Genomic DNA, 19,999 nt, shown 5'->3' on the forward strand with positions numbered 1-19,999 from the left:
GACCATGTGAAGCGCTGGTTTGTTGCATTTAGGGGGTTGGGCCTAGGGTCTGACTGCAGGCTAACTCCATGCATGCGTCCAGTGCCCTTGGTTGTTATTCAATCCTCCCTCCTCTCTTAGTCGTACGTATAATGTTACTGCCTACCTTCCCTGGTATGTTGTGTTGTCATTGCCACTGTAGTGCCACTGCCCTCCTTTGTTGGTCGTTGCCATTTCTCCCGGTCCTTTGGGTGTGGGGGTGTAATTCTTTTTGTTTATGCAAGATTGGTACCGTGGTTCTGAGCACGGAGACACATGTGAAAAATAGGTGAAATGGGTATTAGCCCAGTACCATAGGAGTACAACAGCACCAAATAAATGTATTAAAAAAAATTGAATTGAAATAACATGTATAATACTGAGAAAGCTGTCCACGCTGGTTAGTGTAGGTGATAGAAGACAGTGGCATGTAAAAGTAAAGTTGCTTGTCCCTGCTTTCAAACACATATATCTGAAACCTCTGAATCTAACAGAGCAGATGATCAGAGTTCAATAGGGAAAATGCCCAACTCCGTGTTGTGCATGGCTGAAGGCCATGCACAGAGGGAGGATGGCCTCCTGCAGGGAGATTGGCCCCCTGTCGTCGATGGCCACAGAACATGCATCCAGGCCACGCCCTGTGGCCAATCCCACACTGCAAACGGCCAAGGGTCATGCACAGCAGGTGGTTGGCCAGCTGCAGGGGGTTGGTCCCACATCTTGGCTACACAACATGCCCTACGGCCAGTTCCCCATAGTGCACGTCCATTCCTCTTGTTGTCAACGGGGGTAGACAATTTTTCTTTTGAACCCCCAGGGTCTAATTTTTCTTTTGCTATAGACATTAAGTAATTTTAAACTGTGGCCTGTGGCCGGTAGTGCTTGAAAGGCTGGAAGAGGAGGTATAAAATATTTATTGTGTTCACATTCATCTTTCTTCTCCAGGAAGTGGTCAGCTCAATCCATCTTTTGTGAACCTGTCTTATAGTTTGAATTGGTAATGGACAGTTGGCTTTGCGTACTATAAATGTGTGACTAAGACTATTAATGCCAAAGTACATTAGGCATTGTTGGACCTGCCCCTTTCTGCAGGGTCATCCCCAAATGTTTTGACTTCCTCCTTCCCCTTTGCTGAATTCATTTTTGTTGGCTTTACGATTTGGTCACCTCACCACTGTTAACCAGTGCTAAAGTGCAGGTGCTCTGTACTCTAAATATGGTGACATTGGCTTCTTGCCAGTCCGAGGAAAATGCAAAATGCAGTATATGTTCACAGGGCCTGTAAATTAAATTCTATTAGTGGGCCTGCAGCACTGATTGTGGTACGCACTACAGTAGCACTTTAAACATGTCTCAGGCATGCCACTACAGAGCCTGCATGTGCAATTTTAAACTACTATTTTGAGCTGGCAAGTGAACCCACTTAACAGGCTAAACATTCCTTTTTATTGCATGTCCGTCACCCCTAGGGTAGGCCCTATCTAGCCCCAGGGTCAGAATTTAGTGTATTTGAAAAGTGGATATGTACTTTTAAGTTTAACATGACCTGATAGTGAAAAACTATCATATTTTCCACAATGACACCATTAATTGTCCTTGGGCCTGCATGTATTCAGCACAAACATTATATTTTTTTAATTTCACAATTATGTTACACCACCAGCACCAACACCAGATATGTAAGGTTAAAACAAACAACAAACAACAAAATATAATCCTCAATGTCCTTGGTAAACAAAAAAAACTCCAAATGTAGCCCTTGATGTATTGTATCTTCCTCAGTAGTTCTTTTGGTGGTTGCTACCAATTCTATGTTTGTAAATTCCACCTAAAGGTAGTCCATCTTGTGCCAAAGGGTCCTGGGCCACCCGGCCTCCTATTATCCTGGCTTAATCTATTCTAACTAAATTGAATTTCGTTGGACTCCTTCCAGAAATGTTGACACGTTTCAGCTTATAACAATAATGTCCTCATCAGGACACAGGAAGACAAGGAAGTTCCTAAAGGCTAACAAACATAATAAATTAAAACCACTCAATTTATACAAGTATGCCAAACTTACACACACACACATATACACACACACACATTTACATACACTTATATACACATATAGAGTGAGCTGAAAATATGTTTACTTCTGATGGTGTGGATAGGACTTTCTGGCTTCCCATCTCACTATGCTCTGGATGCAGTGGGCTCATTGTCATGCATATACCATGCAAGTGCAGCCAATCCAAATGCTGCTCCGTGCAACTACCAACGAGCCACTATTGTGCACCACTCCGGCCTTATCTTTTAATAAAACGGTAATTTGACAGTTAAAAGGGTCTACATGGCACAATGAAACATTTCTATGTCTAAAAATATGATGACTGGGCACCCTTCAAAATAATCCCTGTCATTGGACTTGAGCTGCACACAAAATGGCAGAAACTAGATAATTGCAGAAGATCTATTTTTGGAGCTTTTTTATCTGATCAATATTTAAGAACTCTTTAGATATAGGAATCTGTAAAAATGTTGAAATTAGTTTAATTTAGTTTGCTATTTATATTGTTCAGTCTCTTCTTTGCCTTTTACCACCAGGATATATTCCTCTAGTTTTAGTCTGTGTGCCAATATCCAACCCGCAATTTTAAAAACAGTTATTTGGCAGAAGAAAAGAATGTTCAGTGATGGCACTTGTAAGTGTATTTAATTAGCTTCCAAATCTTCACGTATTCGAAATACTTTTTTGCAAGACTGTGAATTTAGCTTCTTTTCCCAGTGCTGCTAATTCTGCTTTCAACATAATTGGGACCAGCAGTATCATAAGCGTGAGATAAAATGAGTAAGCCAGCAGTCCGCCTCTTGAGATCCCAATTATTATTTTCTGACATATAATCTAACTTATTCAATTTCAATTATTGTTTTATCTGAATTTATCCTTTGTCTCAATGGGATCTTTTAGGCGGTAGTGAAGGAGTCTTAGTCTCTGGTATTTGCAGCAACCATTGCATGGTTGCTCACAAAGTATGATGTGGTCTATAAAAAGCAAACGTAACTATCTTAAAATCAGGGACAAGTTGATGAACTGTTCAGATATAAGAGGCTGAATCGAGACAGGTTCTCTGACAGGCAGCCAGTGTGAAGAATTCAAAATTGACAATGATATGATCCCTTTTCCTGTTACCAGTAAAGTGGATCACTGCTGCATTCTCAACCCACTACTGCCTTCTTGTCAGGTTGCCTGGGCGTCCCAGGTAGCTTAAATTACCATAGTGCAGCTATGATTGTAAGGAGGCAATGACTACAGTCAAAATATGTTCAGTGAGAATGTCAGGGCTGCAGACAGCTTTTTATGGCCTGGACCCATGATTTCAGACCAGACCACTGTTTTTCATTTTCGTGCTTGTTCCTGGAGATGAGGAGTTCAGTTTTCCATGGATGACGCTACAAGAAGTTGGATAGTGACCACCACAAGATGATGACTACAGCATTTATAAGATCTGTCTGATATGACTGAGCTGATGCCATAAGAGGCTTAAAAGAGGCAAGTCTGAAATAATCAGTGTCATCAGTAGTATTTAACTATTTAAAAATGAACAGTGGCAACAAGTATATGTTAAAATGTAGTGGTGATAAAACAGAACCCTAGGCAACTTTACAGCTCATCTTTTCAGACTCAGATTTAAAAGGGAAAGGATGATGAATTTTTCCTGCTCTGTCAGCAAATACTTTACCCACTTAAGTACAATATATCAAATTGCTATTTCTTGAAGTCTGAAGATGAGAATGGTTTGATCAAAGCTGTCAAAGGCAACAAAAAGAACTAGCACACAACAAAATCTACACCAAATATTCTCCATAAATCATTTAGAACTGAAGGCACAACTAATTAGGTAGTGCAATACCCCCTGCTTGCCTGGAAAAGGTACAATACATGGTTGTCATTGGTGAAGGCTTGTAGCTGTAACACAATTAAGTGGTCATTGTGACCTTGGCGGTCCTGCCCCTCCACGCCTGCGGTTGCGGGCGGTCTGCCGACAGCGTGGCGGTGCAGGAACGCCAAATTATGACTGCGGCGGTGAATTGGCTGCAATATAGCCAGTTCACCGCCTGTACTGCCAGGGCGGTGAGACCACCCGGACTAAGGTTGACCACCTTCGACCCAGCGGTCCACCTAACACCGCCTGCGGTATAATGAGTATCCTTTCCGCCAGGGATTCTGTGGTGCCAGCCCCACCACGAAATCCCTGGCAGTAAGGATACTGGCAACAGGAATACTAATTCCTCTCGCCACAACAGGACTCCCCAACCCAACTCCATGTAGGAGGTCCCTCTGGAACCCATCTGAAAACTCCCACCACCCCAAGTAGCGACACCCCCTCCCCCAATCCCCGTACTGCCCCCCTTCTCCCTGATCCCCGTACTTGTCACCCTGCCCCCCAATCCCTGTACTGGCCCCCCGATCCACGCACGCATACACACACCACACTTACATACATACACGCTCACTCATTCACACACACATACATACACACGGCAACAAGACCCTCCCCACACCCCACATACAGGCATTCACAGAAGCACACAGACACTTGAACACACACAAACACAGAACACCGCCCCACCCCCCTCCATTCACACACACACACGCCCCTATTAACGCACACAACACTCAACAACCACCCCCTCCCCTGTCGGATGATCACCTTACCTGGTGGTCGCGGTGGTCGTCTGGGAGGGAACGGGGTCCATGGCGATTGCTCCAGCACCCCGCCACCACAACACCGCCACGCCGTTTACAATGTTGTAATACGGGGGCGGTGTTGTGGTGACGTGGTTGTGGCAGCAGAGTAAGCTCCACTAGACACTGAAGTTGAGCGGCACTCCACAGTAATCATATCACAAAAAGATTTCAATAGTAATAAGTGTCCATGAATGAAATATTATTCCACAGGTTCAACATTAATGTTCTTTATTCTTCTTTGAAGTTCTTGTGTCCAAATTGTTCACAACATGTCCCTTCATACCGTCCCAGTCAATACGTGTTTCGTCTGGGGAATACCCCTTGGCTTCATCAGGACTTTCTACAACAAATAATACTTAATATCTAATACATAGTAACTCCATAATGTATATGTCATACAACTAATCCTTCACCAATCACCGTGACAATTATCCATCCACTTATGAAAACCATGATTTTAAATATATTAAACACCTCCAAATTGCCAATTCCAAAGTACCTGCCCTCATAAATCTATGTGCACAGATCAATTTGTGTAAAACCAACATAAAACACCTTCTTTTAACACACATCCCCTTCAATCTCTACATTAAAAAAATCCCTCCATGAAGGTCATGCTTAGTAATACTCAAACGTGTTTCAGAGGATCAAATCAAACAAAGCCTCATAATATATGCCTTGTTTTAAAATGAGCGACCTCATACACAGAGATCTGTATTTAGCTGGTAATCCATCACTAAGGGTTTATGTCACAATGTACAATCTGAAAAAATATAACGGGATAATATTGTCGTTATTAATCACATCTCATTGTGACAATTAGTAAGGTGATATTCACCTTGTAAGGCTTACCTTCCTCTATATATTGCAAGTGCTTAAATTAATTTTGGGTGCCCCTGCTGTGGAGGAAGCATATCCTAAAGAGAATTTGTAAAAATTACTAATTATCCTTTATTGATATTAGGCCACTATCTTTATATTATCAGCGTGAAGCCACATACCTGCTATCGATAACTCAGCTCGCCACGAGTACTACAGCAAATTCTGTTAAAAGAGAAAAGTGTCTTTCGGCGGCGTTTATAAGCCCGCCCCCCAGAGCTATAGACATGGAAGATGGACTCCTATTTGAAGCACGCTTACATCGCACTCATACTCGTCCATAAAATACATGGTTGAAAGTTTTCCATTTAAAGACTGTCACAATCATTACATACGTCCCGTAAGTGTAACGGGAATGGAAATATGCGTACATTGCACTTATTTCAATTCCTCCTCTATAGTTAACATAGAAAAAGGACTATTCCTTGTGTTCTTTTCAAGTTAACTCGATGGAAATTTCACGAAACAGACCATTCGTTGTACCTCAATCTAGTTAGCTTCATAGAAATTACTTATATTAAAGGATACCTACTCATTAGATAACATAGTTATTTTCTTGTTCATCTTGAAACCTAAATATCAAATGGCATTTATTGCCTATATATTGTTACTTAGGTGAATTGTATTATTGTGGTTTCATCACAAATAACACATAAGAATTTTACAGTGGTCATATCATATTCCAGCAACGCACTAAATTAAAGCTCCACTAGACTGCCGACCACCAGTATGGCTGCTGGTGGCTTCCCCACCAAATAGTGGCGGAGAGCTGCCAGCAGCCATAATATGGCAGTCTTCTGACCGCCAACACTGGCAGTCATATGGCTCAGTGATTTCAGCAGTCTACGGAATAGAACGCCAAAATCACATTGAGTCCTTAGTATTTCAAGTACTTTGCCCAAATACAGTAGCAACTAGAGTGGGTGAAAGACTATAAGATCACTTGGGGAGAGAGAGCGAAGATTTTTGTTCAATATTGCCATAACCTGGTCTTTTTCCATATTGGAGGTGTTTCACCATGTTGCTAAGACTTGTTAAATAGTGATAAACAGTGGTAAGAAAAAATTACAACAGGGTGGGGGAGGTCAGTAATTTCAATATTTTATCCGGACAAAGATCAGTAGGAGAATCTGTCCTCCAAAGTGATTTTCTTATACTAAAGCAAACAGTGAGGACTGAGAGGTTATGTGCTCTTAAATGGTGGCATTGCATGGGATGCTATGGATTCCTGGGTTCCGTTCACCCTTATCTTATATATTTTTTTTTTTAAATACATTGGTCTTTTGAAGAAAGAGTGGAAGTTATGTAGTGCCACAGATAATGTGACTTACTCTGTTCATCTAAAAAGTTATTTCACCAGGTTAGTTGCCTGAAAAAAGTAGATAGTGTACTAGAACATTTGGCAGTTTTAATAACTTGCTTGTAAACTGCAAGGTTATCTTTATAATGCATATTGTGTTTGTAGAATATGTCTGCCTCTATTCCCTTTACATCTGCTAAACCTCTAAATTGAAGAAGGCTAGTTCTGCAGAAAAACAAAGGTGGTGCCTGTGTTGGTCACCCAGAGATCATCTGCAAGATCTGCAACAAGAGCAATTTACAGATTAATTAAACATTCAATAGAAGCTAGAAGTAAGTTTGCAGATTAAAGAATTCAAGGTCACTTAAGAAGTTCTAGGGTGTGCCAGTGGGAGATTTCAGCTATTGGTGAAAATACCCTACTATTCAATGTAAAGGGTATCTGCAATAATGGAAGTAATCATGAAAGCAGGAGTGTGTGGAGATGGTAAATGAGTAAGAAATGTAGTGTCAGGTTAGAGTACTGAGGGCCTGATTTGACGCCGCATTTGCATAATTTTTTACGCAAAAGCTGCGCAAACTTGAAAAATAAAATTATATTATGTACGTTTGTGCCGTTTTTGCATTAAAATATGGTGCAAATGCGGCACTCGAAAAGTATAAATCATGCCCTGACTCTGATACTTTAGGGCCTCACCACTGAAAGTTAAAGGATCAGCTAACAATTTAAGATCCAAACCTCCTAATCCTTTTTGTGTAGTAGCACAAGCTGCACCCTCTCACCCGCAGCTTAATCTAACCTGTACTGTCAATGGAAACACACGTATTTGAACTAATTCATCTAAGATGGGACCCGACTGAGTCAAGTTTCAGGTATGCAAAAGAGGTCAGAGTTTCCCTCTTCGCGTAAGTCTGTGATTTCTTGGTGATGTTTCACTGCAGATTTAGTGTTACAAAGAATGGCTTGCATAGTGACAGTATTATTTGGAGGAGGAGCCCAAAATGAAGAACCTTTGAATAGTGATATTGGCATGGACTGGACACTTATAAGGCCCTTCTAGGCTGTGTGTGGTGTGTCCGGAAAGAGCTGCTGACCTTTGCTGTGTGTCATTTTAACTGTGATTGCCGGAGTTCTGAAGCAGATTAAATTTAGTTGTGTGGACTAACCTGAACACATGAGGAGTCAGTTCATGTGTGCAACATCATTACAAACGTTCTGCCAAATGGAAAAAGTCACTAGAGATCTGTTCAGCAAATTACTAAAATACAATCACTTGGCATACCCATGATGTCACCACAGAGTGTGCATCAGGGCGACTGGCTTTTCCCAACCCTTTTAGCTTCCAAGCAGTCTTAGGCTCAGGTTCCTGGGGATGCTTCTTAGTGCCCAGCTACCCATGATCACCATTTTGGTTAAGAGTATGGGACCAGATTCACAAGAAAGTGGCGCATCAGCTGTGACGCGCCACTTTTCTTGCACCCCCTACAGGCACATAGCGACACCATGGTAGCGCCATATTTACAATACAGAGCACCATGACGCACATTAGGAAAATAGCATAATAATTTATGATGCTATTGTGGTACTTTGCAGGATTAGCGCCATAAATAATGGCACTATTCCGGCAAAATAAAGGGAGGCCCATTGAAAGTAATGGGTGCGTCATTTTAATGCCTGCTCACAGCAGGCGTTAAAAATTACGCTAAAAATGGCGTAGTGAAATGTAAATTTCACTGTGGCAATTTTACGGGCCTCCCACTGCCAAAACGCCCCCTTTCCATACATTATGCCTGGCACAGGCATTATGTGGCGCAAGGTGTCGCAAAATGGCACAATGCAAGCATTGCGCCACTTTGTAAATATTACAAAGGAGGATGGCCTCCTTAATGCCCTATTAGCGTAAAAAGAAATGACACTAGTGTGGCACTAAGAGGAGCGAGGGCCTTGTAAATCTGGCCCTATGTTTTGATACAAAGGCCCAGATTTATACTTTTTTTGCACCGCATTTGTGTCATTTTTTTACGCAAAAGCAGTGCAAACTTACAAAATACAATTATATTTTGTAAGTGTGCGCCACTTTTGTGTCACGAAATGGCGCAAATGCAGAGCAAAAAAAGTATAAATCTGGGCCAAAATGTACATCTCCTCAACTTGCAGATATGTTAGGCAGTTCTTATCACAAAAGGCACTATCAGGTTTTGTGAACATTTTTGCATAGAATGTTACTCATTTGAGAACAAAAAGTTGAAGGGATGTCTCACTATTAAATTAACTATTTTCTTGTGCTACATTTTCCCCGTTCTTGATGCATCTACATATTCTTTCAGTTTTGTTTCTGTTATTACACTTGAATTCCTTATGAATTTTGCTTGATTCTAGTCTTATCTCTCTTTACTGTATTCTTTCCTGTAATCAAGCTTGGCATGGACATTGTTCATTGTCTTTTTTAGCGTATTGTTGCATTAGTGATTTGATTTGCATACTGGTCACAAGAACTTTCTGTAAAGTTCATTTTGTCACTAAGGCTGCCAAAACTGAGCAAACTTTTTCCAAAATTGTAATCTTTTTGTCTTTTTGGATTGTACTGTGGCTCATTGCCCAACTGGAGAATTTGGTCTCAAAATCCTTTAGTTCTTCAGAGACAGGATGACCATCAGGGTCTGGTCCTCAAGATCTAAGGCCCATATTTATACTTTTTTTGCGCTGCATTTGCATCATTTTTTGACTCAAAAGTGGCGCAAACTGCTTTTGCATAAAAAAATTACGCAAATGCGGCGCAAAAAAAGTATAAACATGGGCCTAAATATTTACATTTTTGGCGTTGGTTCCTGGTTTCCATCTAAAGCACTGATACTATCTCTAAACAAACCCTGGATTCTTCTTTGTAATATTTTACATTTCAGGGAACCTCTGCCATGTTTCTTGAATAGTCCTGTTCAATTCTTGCATCTCCTTCACACCGTCCTTATCAAACTCCATTCGCACTAGATGAAGACATTCAGTTCGTTCATTTTAGTCAAGGAAGAAGGCGCCTACTGGGCATTCTCTGATTTTAGCATTATATGCCCATATTTATACTTACTGACGCAAAATTGTGCTGACGCAGTTTGGCGTAAAAAATTGTAACACCGTCTAATGCCATTTCTTTGTGCCTCTCGGGCATCAAATATATACTTTGACGCTCGGCGGCGCAAACCACTGGTTAGAGTCATTTTTTTTTACTCAAACCAATGCGCCACGATGTAAAGAAAAACTAAGTTGGCACAGTGAAAATGACTTTTATCCGGTTTTCGACGTCGCAAACCGGATACGCACCTTTTTTTACTGCAATTGCGTCAAAAAGTGGTGCAAGCACAGCAAAATGTGCAAAGGAGAGTCAAAATGGATCCTAGAAGCTATGAGAGACCCCAGGAAGATGACAACCGACCAGGCAGGAGGACCCACACAAGACCCAGGAGAGGGAGAAAAAGAAAAGGAAGTGTCGGTTCAGTGCAGCGGAGCAGGAAATACTGGTGAAAGAGGTGACGGAACACCAGCACCAACATTTTTGTCACCTCTAAATTGCCAATTAGCAGGAGAGAGGCAATTTGGAAACAAATAGTTGACAAGATAAACAGTGTGGCAGAAGTACGGAGAACAGTCATCGAGTGCAAGAAACGCTGACTGTAAGCGCAAGACCAAGGAAAAGATGGCAAGGAACAGGAAAGCAGCACTGCAGACTGGAGGTGGGAGTCCACCACCCAGGAGACCCTGGACCACTTGGAGGTGATGGTGGCAGCCGTCATCCCAGAGGAGATCGTCACAGGGATTCAAGGACAGGGCAGCGCAGACTACCAGGAGACAACACAGATGCAGGGTAAGTGGCATGGGAACTAAAATGCCTAATTGTTACCTGCAACCTGGGGGGGGGGGGACATACCTACTACACAATGCATGTAAGTGATGATAATCAGGGAGTGGAAAGGGCAAAGAGGCACGGGCATGGGCTGTGCAGGGCAAACCTGGGGCACAGCACAACACTACACCAACAACCTTTGCATCAGGATATTCTGCCATGCCAAGGATGTTGGAAAAGCAAATCCAGTCCAGGAGGGTAGGGTACAACATAAAACTGGCCTGCTGTCACACAACAGCTGGTATTCTTGCTACATGAACTAGGGCTCAATTAACAATCTCAGGCCATATCCGCAAGTGGAATTTAACATTGACAACAGTTGCCACTACCACCTCTGCTGTGTGTTCAGGTCAAGTAGCTAATAGCAGTTACATGCCCATGGATCAAACACACACACATTAGAGGATTCAGGATGACAACGTTATCAATCTCCTGTAATTCCTAACAAAGTGCAAATCCTGTCAAATGCTAATCTCCATGGTCGCTACAAACATGAGCCATTGTCATAAACATTATGAGATACACAGCAGTAATGTCATACCCATGCTGCACATGTCAGGGTCCACCCTGTGCCTGGGTCACAATAGCTGCAATGCCTCCATGCAACATCCCAACTGTCATACTGCTAAGACAACAGCATTGAGGGGGAGGACCTATGTTTCCGGCTAGTGAAACACCCTCGCACAGTCAGAAGAGGAAATGGAACACTGCTAGGACCATCAGTGCAATCCTATGTAGCACACATTCCCCAACATCAACATTACACACTACCAATGCTGACACCTGTGTTGTGCCATGCCAATGCTGCACATAGTATATGCTAGGTGTCAGCAACATATAGCTGGATGTGAAATATCTGAGACTGGGGCAGTTCCCGATTGTTTAATGTGGTGCAAGTGCCATCAGAATATCCACAGCCAGTGCAAGGCCACAACATGAGAATGGAAGTAGACGGAGGGTTGAGTTGTACAATAAGGTGGCAACATACAATTTGGGCAGAACCTACACCTAGAGGATGTGACGCAGACAATTCCCCAAACTGCCCACACTACATGTGACATGCAGGTGGGGCATATGCCTGGGAGAATGCTAATCTTAATGACAGGAACAATGAACAGGAACTAAAACTACAATGGTCCACTAATAGGAAGTCAGTAACGTCACATTACAAATGGCTCATCACAGACACTTATTGTACAATATCTCATTGCAGAGCATGATGGCTCTCCTAGGGATATGCCTGTCCTGGATTTCCCTGATGACGTGGATGATGAGCTGACAAACATCAGCCAGCAGACCGTCCAAGATGTCCTTGGAACCCTCCAGACCCCACCTTCAGTCGCAAGGAGGAGCACATAAGTAGCAGCCATCACAGAGGACCCACCCACAACCCCAATTGTATGACCTGCCAGCTCCAACACAGGTGAGGACTCTGACCACACTGGCACCAGCTTTGAGAGGACTGTAGTTGGAGTACAGCGGGAGCTGGCCAAGGAGGTGCGGGTGGGGATGCAAAATATGGCAGCCAGCCTAGAGGGGGTGCGTTTGTGCATGATGTCATCTGCAGAACAGGCAGCAGCCATGCAAGGGCGAACATCTATCTTGAAAGAACTTCAACAAAGGGTGAAGGAAATCAGCACAGCAGTAAGTGAGCTGACACAACACCTCGCACACCAAACCTTTCAATGCGTGCACGAATGCAATATTGACCCCCTCAGAGCCGACCTGGCTGCCTACCACAGTGATGTAACTGCTATACTTAAGAACCAGCAGCTCCTCCTTGCTGCAGTAATGCCCTTAATAGCCCCACAGTTGGCAGCTACCTGGATTTCTGACTCCACGTCTTCAACCACTGAAGTGTGTGTTGCCCCTTCAAACCCACCACCACCATGGGCAGAGGAGACGACACACACATCAGAAGATGAAGACGTGGAACAGATCACCTTCACACGTAAGAGTACCCGGTAGCACTAGTCCATGCCAAATGGGCAGTTATAACCAAGGTCTTGTGCTTTGTAACATGCCAGTCTTGCAACAGCTGCTCACAAGCACTGTTCTCCAGCCCACTGTTTACCTTGACACTATGCTCTGTGATTGTCTCTCACTACCTCATTGGCAATTCATGTCCCTCTGCACTGTATGACACTTCACCCCAGCATGTCCAATGACATGTCCTTTTGCACTTGTGTAGTATCAAAATAGAAGGCATCACACTAATGGACTATGTAAAGATAGCACTACAGCACTTTAAAATAAATAGCACTTACACAACCACTTTGTCTATATGTATTGTGATACATCAACCGTGAGGGAGATTGGTGATGTTTGCCTCATGCCAATGCCCATAGAATGTCAATACAATTGCCTTAAAAGATTGTGGGCTGATAACTATGCACTGGGGTCTGGATTGTACCATCATCTGCCCTTCCTCATGGTTAATTCTGAAGTAAATAGAAAAAGTACAGTATAATGCTGTGTTGGACAGAAAAAGTCTACTTCAAGGGATGTCTAAGCAGAAAATCAATGTCTTCAAAATTTTCTTACAGGCAATCTTTAGGTATGTGACATTTGACTAAAAATTTTCATCACACACATCATACAGCAGGAATGTATGTGTACGAGTGTACGGACAAATAGGTAACCTGGCAGCACGAAGTAAGAAATGATAGGTGTGAGTTATGTATACTATACATTATACCATCACTCACCTTATCAGGGTTCACATGAACATTAGGCTGCAGGCAGACGTACCACAGTGTCCTTGATACAAAATCTGGTCTCAAAGTATGACAGATTGAAAACATACATCCAAATTTATCTACACATTGGGAACCATAGTAACCTTGAGTGGTGGGTGCAAAGGATGGCATATTCCTAGCGAAGTAGCTTTGGTGTAGCTGCCAATGTGACAGCTCAATTGGGATTTGGATGCAGGATGGAACACAAATGCAAATATTAAATTGACACTGTTCACCCATGCCAAGGCCCTGATCCCCAAGCATATGACACATACTGTAAAGGAGTACCTAAGTATTTATTTAACTGTAAAAAAAGGATGCTAAAACTAGGGGAAACACCTTAACTAACCTAACCTATCCTAACTACATATTACCCACAACTAGTCCTAACTACCCTAAGCTAAACTTACTTATCACCTTTAACTAAACACTCTAAGCATCAACCCCCCTTCCCCCTATTATGACGGGACACATGGAGGACAATATATACTAACCTAAACACATACTATCTTATCCTAAACAATTATATATATTTTTGTTTTTTTTAAATATATTTTCCTGTATTTTTTTTTATTTTTTATTACACAAAAACCCCAACATCTTCCCCCACCCACCCACAAAAAAACACATGTAAAAATATCATACTCCCCACCCCCCAATCCACTTATACCAACTAAACTAACAGCCTATTCTAACCTAACACTAAGCCCGCTAAACCCACTAAATATAAGAACCAGGAAAGAGGAGGGAGGGGAGAGAATCATGTGTGAGGGTTACAATGTCACAAGTTTGCCCTCCGCGGGTCTTCTTTATCCCACACACTCGCCTGTTGATCTGGGAAACCTCCTGCTGCAGCCTGTCCAGTCTGCGCAACATCCGTTGCATGTCACATTGCATGTTACGAAATTCTACATTGTCAATGACTGCAGCAGGGGTGGTCTGTGTGCCAGTTGTGGAGGGTTGTGCAGTTGCCGGTGCCATGCTTGGAGGGGGAGGTGTGCAGGGGCTGCTGTCAGTGGTCCAGGAGCTGATGATGTTGACGGGCTTGCAGTGGTGGCTGTTATCCTTACTGCCACTTGGGTCGGAGTGGTGGTACTGGTGGTGGCAGCTGTTGTGGACACAGATGGGCCCCCTTGGGCAAATGCCCTCCACACCCCTGTGGCTCTCTCATGGCGATAACACCGTGCCATGTGGCGGAACCCAGACTCAACATCCAGAATGTGGCGGTAACGCATCGCCCTTCTCTGGAATTCAGGGGATCTGGTTTAGCTGCTGTTAAAAAAGATAAAGCCAAACATTAGTTACATCATTGTGTGATACAGATACTGATGATAATAAAAAAAAATCATCTAATTTAGCTTAAACAGGCCAAATCACAGTACAGATCCCAGATTCTCCCTGAGGAAGTACATGCCAACGCAGCCTACACATGTCCTATCTAACAGTACAGCAATGCTCAAAAAGATGTGTACCTACTTAAATGCTCTAAGTATCATTGTTCTGCTATTAGTCACATAACAAATGCTGCAAGTCCTCCACATGTGACAGGCCAACTAATGACTGTCTTCTAGATGACAATCAAGGGCCACAAGATCTGTGATTTGTAAATGGAATTGCCAGGATGGTATGCAGTTGCTAATCATGAGTGGGTATCCTAGGTTGGAACAAATGTATGTGTACTACACTTGGATCCTCACACCTAGGTACACATATTTCATAACTATAAGCCTGTGCCTCAGGGGGGGATGGAAAAGCAGCACATACTTTCAAACATCAAGGACAGCCAGGAAGCTTTGGACAGCTGTCCATGGGTTTAGTCAGTCCACCACGGGTAAGGAGGGTATCCAACTAGGATAGACACAAACATTGTACAATCACATCCACATTTATGTTCCCAATTGCGGACAATTGTCAACATCATTTGATACCACCAATACCTGTCCTACAACAAGCACATAGATCCAAGCACCCATCTGGGCATGAGCTGCATGCACACCTATGACATTGTACTCTAGTGCCACATAAACGTAGCACAACATGTGGAGCTAGTTGCTGCTAGGAAGTCAAACATACAGTCTAACATGTTCATTAGTGAACAGGGACGCTCAAGTCTGTGGGTAATACTTCGGCATCCCTACTCTGTGTGATTCAGGGTATGACTTGCTGACTAAATCATGAAAATGTCTCTCTCTAAAGTTTTCATTACAAGAAATGTAACAACAAATGTCACCCTATTCACATGGCCATGCCTACAGGGATGCACTACAATCCCAAAATATGACTCTACGCCACTGATTGTCCAACTCAAATATGGAAAAACAAGTCAAACTCCAGTCAAGTCACATATCAGATCATGTGCCAGCACATCATACCTTGCTATGTGTCCAACACACAGGAGTCAATCACACAACAGCTGCAAACACAACATAGAACTGAAATATCAACACTTACTGGATATGTCTGGGTCCGCAAATTGAGCCACTTCTCCAATTGTGTAGGGGGCAGGTCCACCTGTAAAGCATGGAAGGGTGAAATGTGCTCAATGTCTGTGCACTGCACCACACTTTGAAGTAAAATTACTCTGTGTGACATTATATCTGAAAGTCCAGCCCCTCAGGCATGATGACACTCCAACAGAGATAGCACTGCAAACATGTATAGACCCTGTCACTCCAGTGAGTGATACACATGCATATGCACACATGCAGTGCCCCTAAGTATCATGTGGTGACAAACATGATTCCTCAGTTGGTTGCAGACTCATTTGTAGAGTGTACTCCATATATTCTTTTGTAGTTATGAGAGACATGCAAAGTCACATTTCGGGTGCACTGCAATACCAGTCACTCAGGTATTGTGGCTTGTGCATCAAGGGACAATCAGTTACTGTGTGATGCTCATGTGGGTTGAGTGTAGCTCATGATTTATTGTGCCTTCTATGGTCCATTACATGTGGGCCTGTGTTGTGTGTAGGTTACATAAGATACATTGGCAGTGTACCCTGAGCCAGATATGACCCCTATGACACCGTAATGGCAGGGATCCTGTGTGTTACTTGATGTCAATCTGACACTAAACATGGATTGGCCATTTATTGAAAATATTACAACAAAGAAATATATGCTGACAGTGTTTAATTTGGTCATCCGTGACAGAATACATGGGCACAGCTGTAGCCATTGCACCTGAAATGTGTCAATCATTGCCCTGTGTACCCATATTGGGTATTGGAATTCGCAGTTAGCCACATTCATCATCTTACATCAGCCAAGTTGGGTGATCTGCGGGTATACAGCAAACTGACACTGTCCCATTATTGAAACATGGTTTAGCAAATGTCCTACTGTGGCAATCTTGATGATGTAGGTTTCAATTTGTATGTACCTAGGTAATGGCAGCAGTCACAGGAATGCTGGTCTTCTGATCTTAGCATACACCCATGTCTATGATAGCCTTCATACTGGGAAGTTAGCTATTGTACATATGCTGCACTAGATCAGCTTGGGTGTACCAAATGTAAAGTTGCAAAGTATTTGTGGACTTTAGACGTATAATTGAATCAGTCAGGGGTCCCTTGCACAATATAATGCAAGTAATAATTTGTGACGATGCAATCACCAACTTCAGGTATCCCATGATGACCCAATCACTTATGAGAATTGCATGGCTATAAAGTAACACAGATGGCAAATGCATCCGCTCTGTTCCAGCTATTGTGCCCAAGGCAATTTAAAACACCCAGGAACAATGAACAGAGGGCAAGATATCATTTTAAATCCTCAATTTGTAGCATTAGCTTCATGTTTTACGCTACAGCTATGGAAAGTAGCACCAAACATTTAGATATGAAGCCGTGTGCATTACTTTGGCATCCATTTCTAATTGAATTGCAGCACAAACCAAGTCAAAGTATCAGCCTAACATATTACTTGAGGTAAGGAAGAACTTTGTATGTATGGCCAGGAATACAGTTCAGACATGTATTCCAAATAATTGGGGGCCACATTAATTCCTTGCTTTAGCTTGTGAAACACATCTCTTTCCTGGTACACTCACAGACCATGAATGAAACATATATTTGAGCCACATTACCATCATCTATTGATGTCAAAGCAGCACTAATTTACAAGATCAAGTTGTGTTTTGTAAGTTTGTGCTGCTGTTGCGTCAACAAATGACGGTAATGTGTAGCAAATATTGTATAGCTCAGGCCCACTGTATGTTTATCTTGCATTCCACATGTCCAAAAAAATTGCATGCAGCATATCAACAAATCTGCTAATGTCACTACAGAGCATTTAAATGTGCTGTTACTCTGAATTGTAGTCACCAACAGGGCCACCAATCACCACACCCAGGTGGTCCAGCAGGTCTTGCTCTCTGGCAACAAGGTCAGCCCAGCGATGCTTGAGTTGGTGGTCGTTGCGCAGTGTGTTGAAAATTCTCCTCAAATGGTACAGCACCTTGGACCACCTGAGCCTCCTTGCCTCCGTGTGATACCCCTGTATCACCCTGCCACCAGCCTCAATCATCAGGGGGAGGAAATGGAACACCAGCCAAATGAATGCCCCCAGCTCCTCCTCACCCATTCTCCCCAGAAGTGGCCTACCCAATGTGACCGATATAATATTAATAGGAAAGGGTACAGAGGAAAATACAGGGAAACGAGTGAGGTAAATTAAAGTAAAGTAACCCACAAACAGCTCAACTATCCCCAAACTAACAATACCCACTACACACTCCCAACAGTACAAAGACAAAATTAGACACCAAATATGACCAAAACACACGTACACTGAACAACTGAGACAATTACTAAAACAACAGATGACAGATAGGATGGCACACAGTGGACAAAAGCACTATGCGGACAGACAAAACTCTCAGCACAGCCACACAGTCTAGAAAAATCACACTCTGCAAAGTGAAAGTGAAAGCACACCCACTGTATCATTTCTGTGAACAGGATATCCTATTACATCACTTCCTGTCTCAAATGCAGTGCGTTTTTATTATGATGCGTGAACACTTTATGACGCCTACGGGCTGTGCATCAAAAAATGTTGACGCACATGCTTCAAAATTCGTCCTCATTTATACTTTCATATATTTTTCATTGGTAACCAAATGCATGGGGTACAGTGTAGGAATTACCGCTCAGGCCCAATGGATGTAAAATGGCTGTGAGGGTCATTTTTTCAACGCATATGCGGCAAGCTTTGATGCATATTTGTTTTTTTTTACACGTTTGTGTCAAAATATCTTTCTTTAACTGTGTTTGTGTCATTTCTATCATTTTTAACGTACATGAAAGCTGTAACTGTACAGAGATAGGCTGTCTGCGCCTGCATTGTGTGTTCCAGTGTTTGGCCACATGTGGCAGACCACACTACTGTGGACCATAATACTCATGTTGTTGTACCGGATGAGCAGTCTTAACTGATGCAACAGCTATGCAAACTTTTGGATAAAAATTGGTATTACCGAGTTTGAGCAGGTCATGCGTCAATAGAGGATACCAAGGCTACGCAACTTAATACATCCACTCATGGCCTGTGTGTTTATGTGTGTGAATTGGCTATTTCAAATGTTGGTTGGTCTCTGTGTGAACATCACAAGACGTGCTTTCATTAATGTGTTTGTATGCATGTGTTGTAATTGTAGATGACCCTCAGATGCTTTTCAGTGTGGAAATGAGTCAGGATATGTGTTTGCCATACACGTAGCATCTAATTCTGTGTGAACTTCACCTGAATTTTGGGACAAAACATCTACCATGACAATCTATGCACAGGATAGATTGAGTACGGTTGATAATGGCAATGTTACAAGTGTAATCCATCATGTGTACTGGAATGTTGGATACCACTTCCTGGTCACTTGTTTGTAAACTACCCATTAGTCAGGCATTTGCAAAGGTACAGTGGTACAGTGTTTCTAACACAGAGGGGGTCATTTTGACCTCAGCGGTCTTTTTCGAAGACCGCCGAGGGACCACCGTGCAGAAGACCGCCAGTGGTGGCGGTTTGCCGCTCGGCCTATTATGACCGTTGGCAGCTCTCCGTCCTTTTACGGACGGAGAGCCGCCAACAGCCATACTGGCGGGCGGCGGCGAAGTGGAGGTTGCTCCACCTCCACCGCCACGCCAACAGAACACCGCCCAGCGAATCACGTCCTGTGATTCGGCGTGGCAGTGTTCTGTTGGCGGTGTGGTGTTGGCGGAGCAGCCCCCATGGCTCCCATCCCCTCCCGGAGGATCGTCGGACCAGGTAAGTCCATCGTCCGTGAGGGGAGGGGGGTGGGGGGATGTTGTGTGTTGTGTGCGTGCATGGGTGTGTGTTTGTATGTAGAGGGGGTGTGTGAGTGCGTGTATGCTTGCAGGGGTGTTGTGTGTATGGGAATGAGTGCGTGTATGTCTGTAGGTATGTCTGCAT

The 19,999-nt window shown here is 43.0% G+C and overlaps 1 protein-coding gene across 1 annotated transcript in view; it reads left to right on the top strand.

The window, feature by feature from the left end:
• Positions 1–19,999, top strand: part of B3GAT2 (beta-1,3-glucuronyltransferase 2) — a 348,081-nt gene that overhangs the window by 85,314 nt on the left and 242,768 nt on the right. The gene's annotated exons all lie outside the window — the stretch shown is intronic.

The sequence above is a fragment of the Pleurodeles waltl genome, chromosome 5 (assembly GCF_031143425.1).
Source record: "Pleurodeles waltl isolate 20211129_DDA chromosome 5, aPleWal1.hap1.20221129, whole genome shotgun sequence".
Classification (NCBI taxonomy): domain Eukaryota; kingdom Metazoa; phylum Chordata; class Amphibia; order Caudata; family Salamandridae; genus Pleurodeles; species Pleurodeles waltl.